At 35.7% G+C, this 8,200-nt stretch overlaps 1 pseudogene; it reads right to left on the bottom strand.

Moving 5' to 3' along the window:
• Nucleotides 1-1,964: 1,964 nt before the first annotated feature.
• Nucleotides 1,965-6,823, bottom strand: LOC149545829 (disease resistance protein RPV1-like; annotated as a pseudogene).
• Between the last annotated feature and the right edge of the window lie 1,377 nt (nucleotides 6,824-8,200).

Raw genomic sequence — 8,200 nt, 5'->3', positions numbered from 1 at the left:
TTTACCATAACTTCTTTCCATCATAACAATGCTCCAAGAATCTTCACTCCATGAAATTCTCTATAAAAACATAGTTTTCATCTTCTACTATAGAATTAACTTTCTCTGTAATAACATTAACTCTTAATTACTTTGTAACAAGTTTCGATAAGCTCCAAATTGCAAGTGAGCTTAAACACCATCTAAAGTTATCTCGATACAACTTTTCCCAACTTGGCTACCCATAATTCGATCTCTAAATGAAGTTTTGAATTCTGGTGTTGTGAACAAGCTTAATTCAACTTAGCTGAATCAAACTTGATTATTGACTTCGATCTTGTTGTTTTTGCATCATCTAAATTTTCTTCAAAAATATTCAATTCGTTCACAAATTCTTCATTAAGTTCTTCTCAAAACTCACCAAGTACATTCATTTGGTCCTTATTATATTTCTTAGTTCCATAGTTCCTTTCATGGTTCCTTCTATCATTTTTGACATTTCTTCCATCGTTACTTCTATTTTTGAAGTTTCTTCCATTGTTCCTTCTATCTCCGAAGTTTCTGTCCATTCTAAAATACTTTGTTGTATGTCTTAACTTGTTGCATAACTAACATATTGGGGTTCTACTTCTAGGATTATGTTGGTCAATACCTACATGAAAATTCTTAGCTATGGGTCCAAAGTTGTTACACTTATAGCACACGATCTGCCTTCTTTCTTCATAAGATCTTCCTTCTCTCAATGTCCTCTCATTAGATCTTCTTCTATCTATAGGGTTAGTATTTCTAGCCATTCTACTATTCCTTCTATCATTATCATATTTAGATTTCCTACAATCATTTTCTCTATGACCCGTACAATGACAATTATGACAATAAAAATCTGTAACATGATTAAATGACTTATTTGTACAATTTCTTTTCATATGACCCTATTTCATTACATGAAAAACACTTACCTCTAAATTCATATATATTTTCCTTAGTAGATTCCTCCTACTTTGGCTCATCCAATATCTCAACATCCTTGTCTTGTCCAACTTCTTTAGATTTATCAGAAGATTGACTAGATTCAATCTTATCATCAAATTTATCTTTTTCTTTCAGATCTTATCTATTTTTAGGTTTCTTTGCAGACAGGTTAAATAAATAACCAAGACCAGTCTTATCATAAGTAGGTCTCTGTATTGACATTGAATCATCAATTTTTTCTCTTCTAGAATAAAGGTTTTCAAGTTTTTTGCATTAAGTTAGTTCATCTTTCACAATAGTGTTATACTTATGAAGTTCTTCATGATCTTCTTTCAATGTTTAAAATTTAGATGTCTTCTTTGCCAGACTCAATCTAAAATCTATATTTTTTGTCTTCAAATCAGATTCAACTTTGCTAGTACCACTCTTCAAAGTCAACTTTAGATTGGTAATCTTCAATTCATGCTTCAACTTCTTGTACTCTCTCTTCATTTTTTAATAATCATCATTACTAGGTTTAGATTCAGTAGATTTAGGCTTGGATTTGAGATATTCAAGCTTGTCCTTCAATTTCCAATATATACTTTGGAGTCTTCATATCTATCCTTCAAAAAATCTCTTTCTTCAATAAGGGGATCAATTTGTTCAAGAGCCTCTTAAAGGTTCTTCATCAACTATTCCATATCCATAGGGATCTTACTCAAACTGTTAGGCCTCTTCTGAGTAACTATGGTTTGATAAAAATTGTTAGAAATAGGAAATAGAAATAGATAGAACTAGAAAAAAATATAAGAAGCATCCAAATAGATAAGAAAAATAAAATCTGAAAAAAAAGTCTACAATCAAAATCATGAAAGTATAATATAAGTTAATAAAGTAATTCAATTTTCAATAAAGTAAATAATTGTGTGCTTAATAAAGCATTAAAAACATCCATCTCTCACTATAAAACGTTATATATATATATATAAATTGTTCAATCTATCAAAAAATTATTTTTAAACAAACTCCAATTAATCTACCCTAACTACCCTTCTCGCTAATTCCAATTGAGGCTTACCCTGTACATTATTAGCCTGAAGCCAGACCGATCAACACATTAGACAGAGTAAACTATTCCAGAGAAGTGCTAATAATTTCTTAAAAGCCTTCACGACTCTTTTTCTGCTTCTTTCAACTAGCACCTCCTTCTCTATCCTAATTCCTTCGGGTGTGACGACCACTATATCTCCACCGTCTTCGAGGTGCAAGTATATTTGTACCACTTTCCTCTCCTCCCCGTTCAGCTCCTTTCCCTCCCTATAGCAGAAATAATTAGTCTCGCATACACATCCCAATAGCTTGGCCTTCCTGAATGTAAGATCAGGAAACTCCGAAGAGTTTAGAATGGGCTCCATGACACAGCTAACGCTACCTTGTATAGATATTTCTCCCGGCCTTCCCTGCAAATAGTAATTTTTGCAAGTAATTAACATGAACATTAATATAAATTCAGAAAACTCTGAATTTGTGAAAATTTTTATTACCTTGATATTTATAGATTGAATACAAGACTTGAGAGCTGATATGGTGTCACATACGAACTCCACTACTTCCAATCCTTCCACTTTCTCAAAACTTTGTATAACGGACTCCTTCCAGCGGGTCTGTCGAAGACATAGATGCTTCAATGAATTGCAGTGTTGCAGGCCTTCTATTTTCTTAACTTTGGGGCATTTTATCAGTCTAAAGTATTCCAGCGAAGCCAAATCGGCAAAGCTTGACAGCTCTTCAAACTACGAACAATATTGTATTAGCAGCTTCTCAAGGCGTACGAGACCACTAAGATAGCTGATGTTCTTCAGCACTTCGCAATGGTATATTGACAGCGTTTGTAGGGTCACTGGCAGTCTCTCTATCTCGATTAAATGGCGATTTTTAGGAAACTTGTCTTTTTGAACGATGCTATTGTCCTCGACCTCAAAATTTTGGAGGTTGGGCCAACAGTCACTGGAAATTGATAGCATGGAGACTGGTTTGCAGTCTTCTTCCTCAGCACTAAATTCCATTGTACCTTCAGAACTTAGAATTTCAATCTTATTCAACGAGGGAAAGCGAACAAGAGAAGTCTTCAAGCCTTTCATCACCTGGCTCTCAATTTTGAGCGACCATAAGTTGACCAGTTGACCAATGTTACTTGGTGAGCTTCTCAACTTAATGCAACCCATTAGATCTAATTTTGTCAACGATGCCTGATTCTTAATTTGATTAGGAAAATCTTCTAATTCTTCACAACCGCTGAATCCCAAGTACTTGAGCTTTTCGATGCCTTCAAATACATCTAAGTTTAGTTTAAGCTTGGCACAACCTTGTAAATTTAGATGCTCCAGGTGTATCAGCCTCTTGAATGAATCTGGCAAAGTTCTCAACTGCTTGCACAGTCCCAAATTTATGTGCTTCAATCTGTTTAAATTGTCAAAACCCTCAAGTAGTGAGGATAACATTTCACGACCTGATAAATCCAGATATCCCAGGTGTATCAGCTGCTTGAAAGAGTCCAGCGACGTGCTCAACTGGCTACAGCAAATTAGACTTATGCGCTTAAATCTATTTAAATTACCAAAACCAATAGGTAGCGAAGACAAACCATTAGTAGTTGAGGAGAATGGAATCTCTAGATCTTCCAAGTGTGTCAACTGCTTGAAAGAATCTGGTAAAGTGCTCAACTGCTCGCAAAACGTTAGACTTAAATACTTCAATCTTACTAAATTCCCAAAGCTATTAGGCAGTGAGGAGAGCATTTCACATCTGGATAATCGCAGATGTTTCATCTTTATCAGCTGCTGGAAAGAATCTGGCAAAGTGCTCAACTGTGGGCAAGATAGCATTAAATACTTCAAATCTTTTAAATTGCCAAAACCAGCTGGCAGTGAAGATAACTTTGGAAAGTATAAATATAAATACTTGAGCGAATACAGGCCACAGAACTCTTCTGGCAAACTGCTACCACTAAAACTAAGGGAAAGCATTTTAAGATTTTGAAGACGTCCTATTGAGGTTTAAAGCAGTTGCAATTTGAAAGAGAAACGTACGATAAGCTTTCTCAATTGCAGAGGAGGCTGCACGCAAACATCATTATACTCAATTCAGTTCATTATTCTACTGAATTCAATTGAGAAAAATATAAACAATCAAAAAGCTGTTACATAAAAACCACGGATTCAAACTACTTACATCCACATTGACCTGCCACAACTCCTCCAAGTCATTAGCATCATCAAGCTCTAAAACACTTAAATGTCTTAATGGAAGCCAAGATGGAAGATTTCTTAATGAACGGGTATGCCAGCGAAGCCAAACAAGATGCTCAGATCAATATGCAAACTCTTCCGTGAACTCATTGCTTTGCGCATGAAGTATATTTAGTTTTCTTGAGGTTCGCATTAGCTAATGAGCGTACTCTTTGAAGGCCACAAAAGTAGCTGCTGGTTGTATCCCTCTAATTTGTATTTCTTTCTAAATGAAAAATACCAGAATACAAGCTATTTCAGTCAACTCTGCCGCAAGCAGAGGCAGAGAAAACAACAAACTATTATTTTTATGATATCACTAAGAAATAATTAAAGGGAAGCCAGTAATACATTTACCTGGAAATGCAGTATATTATGAATCTGCTGTGGACGCCAAAGCCGATATGATGAGTGCTCACTCGCCATCTCTCTTCCCATGTCCCTCAGATGATCGTGCATCCGTATCTTCTTCTCATTGAAGGTGTTATGTTTCTCGGAAACCAGCTCCACAAGACACTTATTTACAAGTGTTTGTAATCCGTGCAGGCCACTCCAACCCGATCCATACCACAGTGCTATAGTTGTGCTTTTGCATTCACCGATGAGAAAATAAGCCGCATCCAAGAACATCTCTCTATCTTCTTTATCCAAAGCATCATAGCTAACCTGTAGCCTTTTTGTGATGTCGCTAGGCAATATTCTTGAGATTTTATCTAATTGGGATTCCCAGTAAGCAATGGAATCCTCACCATGTAGCTGTCCCCCTAATACCTTCAGAGATAAAGGCAGACCATCGCAAACCTGGACGAATTTGTCAACCAGAGAGTCAAATCTGGTGGGTGGAGAAGACTTCTGAAAAGCATGCCTGCAGAATAAATTCTTTGCTACTGAGCTCTCAAGTCTTGGCACTTCGTAAATGTTTGAGATACCCATCGATTTAAGAACACCCCTTTTGCGGGACGTCACAATTACCATACTTTGGGATCCGAGGTTGAGTTTATTTGGCAAAAGAGCATACAACTGATCGATGTGATCCAGGTCATCCAAAACAATGAGGGCCCGAATAGAGCTCAAACGATTTGTGAGTACCACTTTGCCTTCGTCGACACCTCTAATGACAAATTTTCAACGCCAAGGTCTATAAAAAGCTTTTTCTACTTCACAGGCAGAGCATTTCTGGATGTCGCATCCCGCACGTCGGGGACAAAACCGCATTTCTGAAATGAGCGAAAGTTTCTGTTGAAGAGCTCTTTGGCCAAAGTGGATTTCCCAATGCCACCCATGCCCATGATCCCCGTGAGTTTTTCACTGTCTTCTTCACTTGTGACTGATTCGACAAAGCCTTGTACTAGTTCATCCAAACCAAGTGGATATTCGGCTACATGTATGGGATCTATTTTCATTAATCCCAATGCTCTATTCACAATGTTCTTCAAAACTTCGGCCACCCTAAACATTATGGGCGAAAAATAAAAATCAAAACAAAACACACAACACGAATTAAGTAGAACCTATATATTGTAGAATCTGAAAACAGATAAAGAATAGAGAGTATAATACAGCACACAAAACAACAATTATTTCCACGCACTAATTAAAATTACATTACAATCATTTAAAACGAATATATTGTGTGTTCTCCAACACTACAAACTCCTTCTACGCAGATATTCACTCTATCATAAACAATGCAAACTGATACAATTTTTTCAGTTCCTCTTGCATGAGCAGATAAATATTAAAGAATATATAGAATACAAAAAATTATCAGTTCCTCATGTATCACTTTTCTCAACATATATGGAATACAGAACTTGACTATCGAGGAGAAAAAGAAACAATACATACTTATTATTGTTAACCTGTAAGCCGGAAAGGGATGAAATTTTGTGTATTGCCGCTTTCCACTGATCGAGCCTTTCCTTGGTGTATCTACCTTTCTTTGCATGTTGTGAGAACGCATCGGCATATATTCCTTTTCCTTGATCAATATATCTGAGATCAGAGGGATCAACATGATAGAAAATGGGAACGATTGTAGCAGGGGCTCTGATTTTGAGCATGTAAGCAAGCTCATCCAGACACCATGAGGATTGGGCATAGTTGGGAGAGAAAATGGCAATGTGAAGAGAGGCACTGTTCATTGCTGCTTGTATTTCTCTCTGTATCACATCGCCGGGCCGAATTGCACCTACATCGAGGAAAGCGCGGAACCCCTTGCTATCAAGGGTTTCCTTAAATTTTTTGGCGAATGTGTATTTCGTATCACTTCCGCGATGGTTAATGAAAATCTGCCAGAGCTCCGTGGACGCAGACTCGGACAATGGTGGGAACTGGTCAAATATGTTTTGGCGATCAGCCTCATGTAGCGTTTGCCGGCTGAGTTCAATAGCTCGCATAAACCTGCGGAATGGAATGAGGCAGATCTGTACCAAGATGTTTAGAATGGACAGACACCATTCCTGCAGCAATTTACGGATCTCCATTAAAAAGTTCCCATTTTGCCTGGGCCTTGAAGAAGGTTCAGGCTGCTCAAAAGCATCTTCCAGTTCAGGCTGCACAATAGTGTCTTCGAGCTCAGGCTGCTCAGAATTGGAAGCCATTTCAAAGGATCCAAATTAACCTTAATATAGAGAAGAGACAGAACCACGGTCGCAAATAGAGGGAAAGAACGCTATGCGAGAAGAAAATAAAGATTTGGAGAAGAATAAGAGCGAAAACATAGAAAATGGCCTGTCCAAAACCGCGTGAGTTCGTACAACTTTTTACAAAGAAGCGTCTCCGTTGAAGATGGCTACCTACAGATGCGGCCATGTTTGCGTAGATTGCACCATACATAAAATAGCATAACTATAATTGCAACAAACGTACATATATAAATAGTCTAAATTAATAGATGGTAACATGGATGACAATGGATGACCATGCGAGCGCTCTGGGGCACCGGCTATCTAATTGATTATTTTGAATGTATCATGCACATTTTAGGCATCATGGCATACGTAGGCATTATGGCTGTAACAAGTGATGAAAGTGGAAGTAAAACATTTATGAGAACCATGCACTATCCTATCTTGCAACTCTGAGGCAACTTAGGGAAAAATACCTGATTTAGAGAAAACAATTTCCCATACCATATAGAGAAAAATACCTCATATAGGGAAATATTTAATATTCACCCCCAAAATCAATCAAAAAGATTTAAATATAAATTGATATAACATATATTCAGTAATCTTGAACTTTCAGAGTTCATCATGGAATTTTTTTATTTTTATTTTTTAAATTTGCAAGTCAAAAATCATACTCATAATCTTCTAAATAAAGCATAACCAAATCTTAGAAATATTTTGTAGTCTAAGAGTCTTGCACAATTACTATTGTAATTGCTTGATACTTGGACAACATGACATGTTGGATGTAATCTTATGATTCTATTATGAGAAATTGGTGTTTTGTGGATCTGAATATCTGTGTTATTGTTATATTATTATATGTGGTTAATTGTTGATGGCTAGGATTTGGGGATTCTCCTACCTTTTACAGCATCAATTTTACTTCTAAATGTTATTTAAAAATTAAAATGTTGTAAAGATAGACAAAGTTTAAGAGAGATTTAAAACATAAAATATAATAGTAATTTAATAACTATATTTAAATATCAACGCATTTAAGAAAGATAGATCTAAAATTTATATAGAATACATCTTCACCAATCCATAAAATAACAGATATAAAATTAATTTAAAAATAATATTATTTATTTTGAATTTTTCTAAACTAATATACAAATTTTCTTTATTTTATTATTACTTATTGCAATTGCTCTAATATATTTCTATTTTATCTTTTCAATGAATTATAAGTATATCAAATATGATTTAAAAACTTCAATTGTTGATTGCTAATAAGTAAGCCAAAATACATAAGAATAAACAAGCATTCACTTAATTGAGAATTAAAGTCAATTGAAAATGTCT

The sequence above is a fragment of the Cupressus sempervirens genome, chromosome 7, assembly GCF_028749045.1.
Source record: "Cupressus sempervirens isolate cs-2001-9-10 chromosome 7, ASM2874904v1, whole genome shotgun sequence".
Lineage (NCBI taxonomy): Eukaryota > Viridiplantae > Streptophyta > Pinopsida > Cupressales > Cupressaceae > Cupressus > Cupressus sempervirens.
The sequence above is the reverse complement of the archived record's forward strand: the minus strand, read 5'-3'. Positions and strand labels throughout refer to the sequence as shown.